At 40.5% G+C, this 13,179-nt stretch overlaps 1 protein-coding gene across 18 annotated transcripts in view; it reads left to right on the top strand.

The window, feature by feature from the left end:
* The window catches only part of EPB41L3 (erythrocyte membrane protein band 4.1 like 3), a 141,832-nt gene that overhangs the window by 573 nt on the left and 128,080 nt on the right, over nt 1-13,179 (top strand). The window contains exon 1 of one of the 18 annotated variants that reach the window (XM_083518529.1): nt 348-499. The exons of the other annotated variants lie outside the window; for them this stretch is intronic. The gene's annotated coding sequence lies outside the window, so the exon portion shown is untranslated. Of the gene's footprint in view, nt 1-347; nt 500-13,179 lie in introns of those variants that run through there. 18 annotated transcript variants of the gene reach the window in all.

The raw sequence follows: 13,179 nt of genomic DNA, 5'->3' as shown, positions 1-13,179 counted from the left end.
CTCTCCGCCGCCGCCGCCGCCCGGCTTCCCGCAGCTCCGCGTGGGCTTCTGCGGAGCGACTCTTTCCCTCAGCGAGTCTCTCCGGCCGCCCGTGCCGAGCTTAAGAAGTCCATTAGCCTCTCGCTCGCGCTCTTCCCCCGCCCTTCCCAGGTCGGCGCTCGGCTCTGTGTGTGTGCGCGCGTGAGTGTGTGTAATCCTCTCGGAGTCCTGTCCCCACCCAGCCGCAGCCGCAGCCCTGCCGTCCTGGATGCTGCTTCTCCTTGCCCGCCCTGCCCAGCGTAGCCCCTCGCCTGCTTCCCGCGCCTTCTGCGCTCCCCGCTCTTCCAAAGAGGGACGAGCCCGTTGCTGGAATCAGACAAGCCGGGAGCGCAGAAGCAGCAGCAGCAGCAGGAACTTTGGCTCTAGGAGGGACTTGCTGTTCGCCCGTCTGTTTCTCGGAAGCCGGTGAGGGAGCTTCGCGCTTTGATTTTCGTAGCGCTTGTGGAGCACAGCTGAAAGGGTGAGGATCTCTTCACTTCGTTCAACTCTTTCCAAAGGGCTTTTGAACCTGCATGCTGAACTCTGGCAGATGTTAAGATTTGCTGCATTCGAGCAGGTGTTCACCTCCCTCTGCGCTCCGCGAGATGTGCGCTCTGCATATTTCCATCCCTTTATTTTCAGTAATTTAGCATTTGTACTGTAGGTAGATCTGTAATATTCAGCACAATGATGGATGGAAAGAAATGGTAGGAAACAAGCAAAACAATGCTCGTCAGAGCTGCAACAAAATGTTGTAGTGCGCGGAGCTTCTGTCCAGGATTTCAGCCTCGATGTTCCACTCTGTTGTTTCCTCCCCTTCACCAGGAGCCTACCAGCATTCCCCTCAGTAGTCCTCATTCAGCTGTTTTGGGCTTCCTCTCCCAAAGCTTTTTTCCTCTCTTCTGCAAGACTGCAAAACTTGGGGTTTCCCCAAACTGCTGATGCCTCTCCTTTGTGTGTGAATGGTGCTATTTTGGCTACATCCAGGTCAGCACTAGGACGGATGAGTTTGGTTTTAGCATATGTCTGTATAACTGATATGATAGAATGTGAGGGATGCAACCATGGATAAGCACTGGGGGAAGTGCAAAGTCTATTAGTATCACCATTTCCTTCTTTGTCGTCCCCGGAATACTAGAGAAAACCATTCAGGGAGTGTGGATTTTTCTGTCGAGGGAAGAGAGGAAGGGGAAAGCCAGATTGTACTGTGTGAATTCTCTGCAGTTCCACTGCTTAGGTTGTATTGTGATTCCAGCTATTTCATTAAGGGGGACAAGACCGAAGCAAGCTAAACTCCTAGATCTTCAGCAGAGTGCTGGGCTGGACTATGGATTGATTCTCTTCTGGAATGAGTTGGCACACAAGATTCTTGCTGTCTCACCCACCAGGAGTTATAGTGCTCTAATGTACTGAGAGACTGTAGGCACTCTGTGGCGCCATCTGTGGGACAACAACAATCAGATGACAACAATTATTAGACACTATAAGAAGGTTGGAGTCACAGCATTGATAGAAACATAAGCAGGAGGAAATGGCCTTAACAGATATGTGCATGCGTGCATGCGTGCATGAGAGATGATTTGCTTTACAAGAATAAACTGTTGGCTTTTAGGTGGTATGGACTTACTATTGACTATACTAATCATATATGAAAGTATTCCCGTCTTTAGTGATTAATTTGTAGGTTAAATAATTAAGTTTTAATGCATAGACTGCCTCCTTCCAAATTGTGAAACAAGTTTCAGTATTTGTTTTGCCAAAATGCATAATCTTCTTTTTTTGGTAATAATGAAGATATAGTTGTTAACCATAATCTCTCTCCCTCTCCCTCTTCAATCCACTGTTGTATCCCTTCTGTCTTCCATTTGTCACTTTGTTAAAAGTTATGGAGTATTGTTTGTAAAAGAAAAAGTTACTAGGTAGCAGTAAAGTCTTTTACATTTTCAACTGGTTAACACACACACACAAACTCTAAATTTTCATTTAATGGATCTACATTCATTACATTTTTTGTAATGAATGTATGTAAATATTTCCATTCTAGTAAGTATGTGATTCCTTCCATACAGCTTGATATTCCAGGGAAACGGTAAGGAAATGAAAATAAAGTTAGCTAGGTAGAAAAATATATTTCATTTAACACTTGTTTCTTGCCTAGATTGCTTCCTCACCTCAGCTTAGCTACTACAAATAGGAATTAAAAGAATGACTGAATTGGAGAAACATTAACTAATAGACATAGCAGTCTTCAGCTACTTTAGCTGTGAGGGGGCTGAAGAGTAAACTCTAAAGGGCCTGCCTTATCTGCAGCAGTAATTAGGATTCTTTTTTTAGTAAGCTCACTTTGGGGTTCTTCTTCTTAAAGTTGGACTGCTTCCAAGAGTGCCTGTTTATCTTTCTCTCTGTAGAACACAGTTGCTCCACACACTGCTTGTGCGACATTATAGGCTGTGGCTGCCCAAGCTAATTGCTGACTGTCAGAGAGCGTTGTTAGATGTATAGTACTAATAGCATATGGACAGCTGCATTTCATTATGCTAAAGTACGGTATGCTAAAGACAAGGGGAGTGAGGGACTAGTCAGAGATCAGTCAACTGGGCCGGCTAATTGGAAGCCTAGAAAACGTTGGGCTAGGATTCTGCTGAAGGGTGTTGTTTCAGAAGGGAAATCTGCAGACTGGATAGGGTTATGGTGCATCAATGGCTAATAATGATCAGAGTACAAACTTTAAAAGCTGTGTCAGCAGATTCAAGGTGCATTTTGCCTGTGTCAGGAAAGTTCTTGAGTCTTCAGTAATATTACACAAACAGCTGATTGCACTTGTGGATAATGCTGAACGTACTGCCTGCAATTACTTACTGACTTCAGTGAATGGGTCTGTGACATGTTTAGAACATAAACTCTGATATATTATGCAAGACCCATTTCCTTATCCATTTTTCTAATGCAGTTAAAGAACTGGTGAGCCAAGAGAGACACCCAACAAAATGTTGTGGTGTAGAGTGTTCCTGTTAAGGTTTTCAGCCAGCTGGTGCTGCCGTTTTCCAGGGCACTCATTCAATTCCACCTTCCCTCCTAGTTTTTTGTCACCCTCCTCATGTCACAGGCAGCCAGGGTATTAAGCAAGCTAAGAGTCTTGGAGCAGCACTTATAAGAGCCATTGCACCCCTCCCCCGACAGACAGACACACACATTATTTCACAGGCCAAAGCAGATTTCGTGCCATATCTGAGCTTGCACTCGAACAGTACAATGTTTATTAATTACTAGAAAGCCCTTATTTCATGTGACTACTAGTATCTGTGCCTTATATTGATTGATCTATGGATATGTTTAGATGGAGAACGGTTCCTGAACCCCAACGCTTCTATTTTTAATTTCACTGTATCTACTTAAGTCTTTATGTATGTAATGGTTACCATTGCCCAAATACTCAGAATGTTTTATAAGAGGCTAAATATAGCTTCATTATTTGCTCTTGTAATGTAAGCAACACCACATATGTTGTTGATCCCTGTAAGTTGATCATATTAGTGTCTCTTTATAGATCGCAGCATAAATGCACTTCTAAAGGGTGGGGGGGAGGAAGGAGATCAATGTTTTAACACTGACACATTTTTAGCTTAACATTATTGTGAGTGACAAAAACATTGAACAAGATTGGGAATTAAATTTTGAACTCCTGTTTAGTCTGTAGAGTGGGTCAAAAGAGGTTAGAAATGCAGTTGTTTCAGAAATCAACTGAAATGCTTTGGCCTTATTCAGCAGCTGCCACTGCTGAATAATCCTGATCACACTGATGCACAGATAAGAGGTTTAACAGCATGAAATCAAGCAAAGAATAGAAAAATGGCAGTGACATTGATGATAATGAGGCAAAATCTGGGACTGACATTTTGAATTTTATGCCACATATACTATTCACTATTTTTCTTTTTTATATAAAAAAAACCACCATAGTGACTAAAATTATTTCTAAATTTTGCTCAGAAGCTTCTTTAAACTAAATAAGACTTTCTTCTGAGTAACCATATAGGATTACACAAATAATGCTTGTTTTTCTAATGATAACAAGCCTAATTAGAATTAGACGCATTGCTGAATGCCTCCAACTTTGCTAGATTGTGGTAAAATCTGTAAGGGAACAATATGTCAGTTTTCTTTTTTTGAAGTGTGTGTGTAAGAGAATAGCAGTGCAATCCTATACCTGCCTATTCAGCAGTAAGCCCCACTAAATTCAAGGGATTTTATTCCCTGTTAAGTGGGTACAGAATTGCAGCCTCGTTTGCCCAACTTCTTTTTGGAGGGGGCTTGTTAAATACTACATTTTGTTTAGAAATTTTCTGTTCTGGATGCAATTTAGATGCATAATCCAAACATGCAATAATTCTGGGGTGTCCTTTTGTGTGTATTGTTACAGTAAAAAAAGTAAACAACAAACCTCAATATTTGACTTTACTATTGAGCCTGTAATACTATTCCCTTTTTTGGGAGTAAGTCCCATAGACCTCAATAGGACTTTCTTTTGTGTAGGAGCATGACAATTGTGTTGTGAGTTGCTCACTAAAATCCTATTCAATATAGCTGCAGAATCAAGGTTTTATTGCTCTGTTTCCTTTACCAGTTTTTCCAATGTGCATATTTGGTGCATATGATTCATTTATCGCTAAATCATTCTCACTTTTCTCATCCATACTTTGGATGGATAAAATATGAGTCATAATGTTCTAAAAAAAATCCAAAGCATTTTTCACACTTCTACCTGCACTATTTGTATTCTGCCTATTGACGAATGAGCTACCAAATATATAGTTCTACCATGAAGTGGGATATTGTGCTGCTTCTCTGACTATCAAATAAGTTGGGAAGTAATAGATCTTGGGCAGTTAGCACTCTAGGACAATAACAGATATTTCAGCAAAACAAAACAAAAAAGGAAAAAAAGGATGGTGGGTTGATGAAGGGTTCTGTTATACATTGTAAAAATAGCATATCCACTGTGCTCCAAAATATTCACAGCTGACGTGATGCCTGAAAAATTGTAATTTCAGTGTCGGCTGAAGAAGTAATTGCCCCTAAAATTGCTGCATGGAGCTGAACCAACATTTTCAGCTTCATAACTTTCGTTATACAGAGATGGAGATGGTACGAATTGACAGCATATAAGAGATAGGAAGAAGGTGCCGTGTATGTGCTACTCCCCACACTTAGCCAAGGGACAAAGTAGATACAATGGCAACCATTCTGCGTGGGACATTGAACAGTTCAAACCATGTGGAAGGTGCTTGATCATCAACCTGGCATCACTTTCATGATTAGACTACAGCAGAAATGCTTGAAGATAGAAATTCTGGGAATGTAACCCACTGGCAACTCATCCACTTGCTCCATTTGCTGCAGGAAATCCTATAAAAGGATGATATCAGAGCCACCGAGAAGTACAGCAGAATCAGCAGGGAAGACTCCCCCCTGTGTAGTGTCTGGCTCCTGTCACCCACCAAAGTCATTAAGCTGGTTTCAGCCTTGTGATAAGCCAGGCTGGAACAGATCTAAATCCAACCTGCAGCTGAGTTGCCACCACTCTCTCCAACACCTTACTCAAAAAATGGGAAGTTAAAGCCTAGCTGGTAACAAATAAGGATAGTGGAGGTGAAAGAGGGCTCACAAGTCCTTCTTTTAGTATTGGAATTGGAACATAGTCCCCATGCAAGGAAACATACTCAGCGCTGGTACAGTATTCTTGTTCAGCCAAGATGGGTAAGGATCCAAAGAAGAACTGTTTGGCTTCAGTTTTTCAGGCAGCTTGTCCACATCCTTAGGCTGAAGAAACTTAGGAAAACCAGACACCTGAGTCACAGCTGTAGATACTCCGCTTAATGTGGAATCTAATGCAAATGTGAGCATCTTGACCAGCAAGATGTTTTACAAACTAGTAACAGCAAGCTAATGGGAGTTTGATATGTAACACCATTCAGGTCAGCTCTGAATGGATATCACTCTGCTGGGATGATATAGTTTACTGGCTGGATATAGTTGACATGAGTATCATCACTGCTACAGAGTAGGCTACAGAATGAGTTCTAACCCATCAAATTAGTCTTGAGATTTTCTCCACTGTTACTCCTGCTAGCTACCCTTTCATGTCATTGTCCCAAGAGAACCAAGAAGGCTGAACTTTTCACATTTAGAGGGTGCTGAAAGCCATTGTTCCAAGCACCCAGACCATTTCTCCATTTCATGATTATCCAGTCATATTCTCTCTGCCTTGGAGATCTTAAGGGATATGAAGGTGAGTCTACCACCATTGGCGGAGGAAGAGGAGTGCGGGGGGAGCACACTGCAGCGTGATCCCGGTGGGGTGCCATCGCGGCTGCCCTACGCCCCCGCAGGCGGCGCACCACGCCCCCCAGGACATGCACTACACCCCTGCATGCAGCACACCATGCCCCCGGGACGTGCGCCAGCCCCACCTGCTCTCTGCCCCCCACCCCATGAAGCATGAAGCTCCGCCACTGTCTACCACAACACCCTGGACTGTAGTAGGTCTCCAGTGAATTTCTTGAAGGTCTTGGATCCAGGAACAACATTGTTTGGGCCGACATTTTGCTTAATCTTGCTTAACCAAATACCTTCCACCACGATGCAGATGCAGCAAAGGTTAAAAGCACCACACATAACCTTTTACTAGGTTAGAGACCCTCAGGCATATATGAGGATGGTTGTGTATGCCCCCAGGAAATTGCAAGGTTTTAGCAGGGTTGATTGATTTCATTCTTGTTGTATTGCTCTAATAAAATGAATGTGCATATCCAAAATGCATGAAGTATTCTGAACAGTACAATTTTATGTACTATTTTTTCTTTTGAGAAATATATGTATGGCTCCAGAAATTCTGGAAATGTTGAATATATCCTGAACATTTTCTCAGTAAACTATTGATTTCAAATGCTTTGCAAAATATAATCACTTGATTTTATACTGGCTAGATAAAGCCTTTTGCTTGCTTGAAGAAAGGTAATATCAGGAAATAGATAGCTGTTCTGTTCTCCTATTGTAGCTGAAAAGACTATTTGGAGACATAAAGCCCTCCTCATTGTAAGATAGAAGGCAAAAATTCCTGACACTGTAATGAAGATCAACAATTTACAACCTTCATTTCCCTTCCTTAAGAGAAAAAAGTTAATGCTACTGGCTAATAAATTACCGAATGTATTCCATGCCCTAAAATATAGATTTTTTTCTTATATACAGCTTAATATATTACACACACACACAAACCTATATGCTTAGGCAGCTGAGAAAGCATTGTTTTCAGTAGTTCGCAGCAAGTATTTTTCAGGACTTGGTAAGCGAACAGTGTGACTACAATAGCAAACTAATCCATTTAATCTCTTGTTTTGACAGCTATTTCAGGAATGTAAAGTAGAAGCGTAATTTTGAATCTCTTCAGATTTATATTTAGAATAAATGACAAGAGTGACACAGAATTGGCACACCAGTGTTCCGTGAAGCATTTAGCTACTTGCTGTGCGGGGAGCAATTGGGCTCTATAATGTCTAAAAAACAGTGTTCTTGCCAATGTGAACAGCTTCTCTTGGGGAACCCGATTCTGTAGCATGGCTTTCTGTCTGACCTGTCATGGGCTTATCCAAATTATGGCCTTAGCACTTGATTAGAAATATGTATGAGTTGCAGGGGTGCTTGAGGAATGCAGACTCCTCTTTAGGTGTTGCAACTAGAGAAAAGTTAATACAGACACAGCACACAAAATACAGCAGGGATAAGCACATTACCTTTATTTTTTTTGTCCATAATCATTTTTGACTCATGGAAGGTGATTGCCTCAAGCAGGGATTGTTTTATGCCTATGGAGGTTCTCCACATATTTTAGAACTTTGGAAAATCATGAGAAACCTCCATTGTAGCTGAAACCTCCATGGATACGTTACCATTCCAGACAGTCACCTTCCACAACTTGAGCAGTAATGAGAACAGTGATGGCAGAAGCATTTAGCTACTGGCCTGTCCCTGCTTGACCCCCCTCAATTATTTATTTGCTATACACATGAATGACCAGACTATAATAGTAGAGTTCTGAGCGTCAAAGGATGGGAAATCAGTTTAAAAACATGTTTTCCTTTGTGAATCAGACTCACTACTAATGATAATGATGAAACATGATGGGCAAGAAGTGGACCAGGCTGAGTCTTGCTTTTTGAGGTTATGCACTTGTGTTTTAATTTGTAAAGCAGGGGGGCTTTGTTTTTGTTTTAGAAAAAGGAGGAACAATAAAAAAATAGTACCATACACTGTTCATGTAGCACCATCCATTTTGTCCCCATTATTATTATTAATATTTAATTATTTATACCCCACCTTTCCCCCGATCATCACAGATAGCGAAAACAAAAATGTTCTATGGCGATGTAAAACAAGTCACATTACTATTACTACTACCTCTGCTACTATTCTAAACTGGACACGCACAGCTTACTCTATTGTGCCTATAGCCAACTGAGGAAATGTAAAAGTGGCCTCCGGGTGGCAGTTAAGAAGTCTGAGTCGACTCTACGTTTTTGTATGCACTCAGTGTTTTAGTGGCTCAGGACAGGAATATATTACTTGCGATGCTTTAGGTGATTTCCCCCCTAAGTATATTTTATATTGCTGCTGTCGTGTGAATCTTAAGGGTTCCCTGAGCTTGCTGTTTAGCAGAGAAGTAACTACTGCTTTTGGTACATGTCCTGGGTGGTTTAGAGATTTCCAGGTATATAATAGTGATACTAGGTGATCGTCAGCTAAGTTTTACTCAAAGTAGACTCACTGAAATTAATGAGCACAACTATGTTAAGACCAAATTAACTATGTTAATTTCAGTAGGTTTACTCTGACTAAAACTTTGTTGACTGCCATCCAGTGTTTTGGCTTAGCTTGGAAATTCTTATAGGGCTTACATTTTATGCAGTGGTATATATTTTCCAAGGTCAGCTAGTTTTAGGCCTAAGATAACAGATGGGCAAAACTTTCAGATTGACTGTGACAGACAACACAATAACACTGGATTCTTGGAACACTTGAAATCTTGGCACTGTTACATGCACTCTGTTTTTGAATATATTCTAATTCTGACCATGATCTGAGAACATAACTAGTAGTGATTAAATATCAAAGTCATCAGCTTGTTTCCAACATAGCTTTGTAAAGTACCAGTTGTTAGTTACTTTTCCTCTTGTTTTGCCTTTATCCTAGAAATCAGGCGTGCCAATTACAGGGGGCTGAGGGGTCTTCAGCCCCCTCAATATCTGGAGTAAGGGGCCGGGGCCCCTGAATGTTGAGGGGGCAGAGGAGGGCAAGCACAGAGCCCTCCTCCTGAAGTGTTTTATTTGTTTGTTTTGAACCACCTTCCTGGTGTGCCTTTTCCTTACAATGTCAATCTTTTGGTTCTTGCTACATTTCTTGTCCAGCTCTTTTATTCCAATTCCCAGAACATTGTGTTATCCTTAAGGACCTGTTTCTCCTTCTGGCTTGAACTTAGAACAAGTTATTGCTTCAATCTTTTGGCTAGTTTGCCTTGACCAGACTCCCCAAATTGACATGTTCCCTCAGCCACAATCTTTGTGTTATAACAATGTTCTTTTTCATTCCATGTCTAGCTCATTGCTCCTGCACTATTCTCGACTCAATGCAGTATTTAAGGATATTATCTTGCTCGTTTTTTTGGTATCTCTAATGGTGTCTCTAATGGAGCTGATGTCTGCAATTAACTGATACCAGCACTTGACTGTTATCTTTTAACGTATTATTTATAAACCGGTGACATTGCTATTATATTACTAACTTGTTTCCCCTCCCCTTCTTTTTTATGTGCTGACTTGTATGATTCACTGACTACTACTACAATGTTTAACATACTGCAATGGCCTGGTGATGGTCATCATATCGAAATTATTGGTAAGTTCTAAAAAAATGTAATGGAATGAAGATATTTTTCTCTGAGACATGAAAAATGGCTCTTTAGTATTTCTAATTTAGAGGAAAGTGTGGTTTAGAAAATATGTGTATGTATATATGAATGTCATATTTATGATATATTATGTCATATTCTCTGCTCATCAACACCCACATTTTATGTTTGCGTTGGCTAGTAGTACTGTTTGGGGAGATTCTCACTAATAGCAGGCTTGCACATGCCTATCATTTGCTGTATTGGGAACCACAGGTGTGTATTAGATGTGTATTTTGCTACACATCTGAATGTGTAGCAGAATAAGCATAGATTTTAATCTGTTCTGTATTTCTCTGAATGGCAGTGTATTCTAAAGTACATCTGAACATGCATCCATATCTGTATTCTTGTGCAGCTAGTCATGTATTAAACAATTTTTTTAAAATGTGCGACTATAACTATATCAGGGGCACCAGGTTTAATAACTGATATGATAAATTCACGAAGTTTCAAATCCTAGTTGAATAGTTAAGGATGGTGCAACAGTATGTTCAGTGTCTTAAATCCCACTGATGGGGTCCAGAACACAGTCTGAAGGCACATTCTGCTGTCACATTGTTAAAATTAAGCATGTATTTTAATGATATATGAGAGATGTTACTTTTGTGTTATTTAAGTACATGATTTAGTATGGTTCCCTGGATTCAAGAGTGCAGTTTGTAATTTAATTGCCAATATTTTTCAGTTGCATGAAAATAACTGGGAAATGTGCATAGTTGTTTGGTTTAATTTTCTGTGATACATTCTAAATGTGCATTGATACTGCTACAGAGTGTTCTTATTATCTTAGATTTATATTAATTGACTGCTTGACATATGAGCTACAAACAAAATAATTTTTTATGTACTGGTTATAAATCCACAAGTGCAAATAAGTGTAGTGTGTCTCTTAATCTTTTCATATCCTAGCTCTGTATTTGCGGAGCTGCTTGTCTTATGGTTTTAATATGAGGTCATGGAGCTGGAGTTTAATGATGCTCATCATTTTTCATATGACCTTTCATGCTAGTTGAGCATATGTTGCTATGCTGCTTTAGGGGACAATCCAAACCTATTAAGATCAATGGAAGTTTTGCCATTGACTACAAGGGATGCCATTTGCACCTTTAATCTCTTCCCTGACCCATTCTATGGGATTGTTGTTGTTTTTTCTGATATGTGGCTAGAAATGCAGTTAAAGTGGCTTTCCTGCATGACTGGTGCTAGGTAATTTCATGACTGAGTAGCAGTGAGTCCTGTAAGTGAACTGCTGCAGATCCTTCTTTGAAGCAAGGAAGCCTTGATCAGCTTGAAAGAGTAATGGTTCCTGAGCTCAGGAATATACATGTTGCATATTTCTTCACTTTATTTGCTCAACATATGAATCAAAGAGTCTACAATTCTGAGAGCTAACTGTTTTGTTTTTATATTTGTTAATATTCTGTGTTCTGTTATTATTCTGTGTTAAAGTACATTTTTAATGTTTCACTGCATATTGAATTATGGTCATGCAGTGATTATTAAAGTGAGCAATTTTGCTATCTTTGTTCAGCTGTACCTGGGCTGACTCCAGCAGCTACAGCAGTAGTGGGGTTTTTAAAACAACAATAAGAAGTAAATGCAGATTTTGTCTTAAGATAGAATGAAGTCATCTTGAAAATGTGAAGAACCATATATTTCTCTCCATGAAATAATAGGAATGCATGTCATGTCTAGAGTAAAAGAACAACAGCAAAAAAGAGATTAGAGGAATCCCAGGCTTGAATGACAAGCCTGGCAACAGGAGTATGTTCTGTGTCTGATAACAGTGAAGTTCATTAGTAGAGCTGAAACAGGTTAACTGTAATAAGCATATGCATTCATTGGAAATGTGATAAGACCAGTTATGCAACATAAATGTGATTTACCTCAGTATCGTTGCAATACACCTGGACATCTTAATTTTATTTGACTGCTGTGTTCCAAGTCCAGCATGATGCAGACTGACTTGAAGAGGTTTTGCAGGCTGACAGCAAAGCAAATCACCTGTACCACCCCTGCTTTTGTTAGTGCAATGTAGTGTCACCTGTGGCTTTGCTTCTTCTCTGTTGAGAACTAGAATGCAAACTACCCCAGCTTTACCCTGGTTTTGACCTGGTTAGTGGGGTAGAAGTGGAAGGATCATTAGGCGCGAGTGATCATGCTCTTCTGAAGTTTACTATACAGCAGAAAGGAGCAGCCAAGCATACTAGGACTCAATTTCTTGACTTTAAGAAAGCCAACTTCATAAAACTTAGGGAAGTGCTGGGTGAGATCCCATGGACAGTAATACTAAAAGGAAAGGGAGTTCATGATGGCTGGGAGTTTGTTAAGAGGGAGATAGTAAAAGCACAACTTCAGGCAATACCAATGAGACGGAAACATGGAAGGTGCCTGAAGAAGCCAGGGTGGCTATCTAAAGAACTTTTAACTGAGTTAAGATTAAAAAAGGATGTGTACAAAAAATGGAAAAGGGGGAAAACCACCAAAGAGGAATTCAAACAAATAGCCAGCACATGTAGACACAAAGTCAGAAAAGCTAAAGCACAGAATGAACTCAGGCTTGCTAGAGAGGTTAAAAGCAACAAAAAAGGCTTTTATGGGTATGTCCGTAGCAAAAAGAAGAACAAAGAAACAGTGGGGTCACTCAGAGGAGAAGATGGTGAAATGCAAACAGGGGACACAGAAAGGGCTGAACTCCTCAATGCCTTCCTTGCCTCAGTCTTCTCCGATAAAGAAAACAATGCCCGACCTGAAGAATTTGGAGCAAATGATTCAGCAGAGGAAACACAGCCCAGAATAAATAAGGAGATAGTACAAGAATACTGGCTAGTTTAGATGTATTCAAGTCTCCAGGGCCAGATGAACTGCATCCAAGAGTATTAAAAGAACTGGCAGATGTGATCTCAGAACCACTGGCAGTCATCTTTGAGAATTCCTGAAGAACAGGCGAAGTCCCGGCAGACTGGAGGAGGGCAAATGTTGTCCCTATTTTCAAAAAGGGGAAAAGAGAGGACCCAAATAATTATCGCCCAGTCAGTCTGACATCAATACCAGGGAAGATTCTGGAGCAGATCATTAAGCAAACAGTCTGTGAGCACCTAGAAAGGAATGCTGTGATCACCAATAGTCAGCATGGATTTCTGAAAAATAAGTCA

The sequence above is a fragment of the Podarcis liolepis genome, assembly GCF_965112155.1.
Source record: "Podarcis liolepis genome assembly, chromosome: 8".
NCBI classification, from domain to species: Eukaryota; Metazoa; Chordata; class Lepidosauria; order Squamata; family Lacertidae; genus Podarcis; species Podarcis liolepis.
This window is presented reverse-complemented; position numbering and strand designations above follow the sequence as displayed.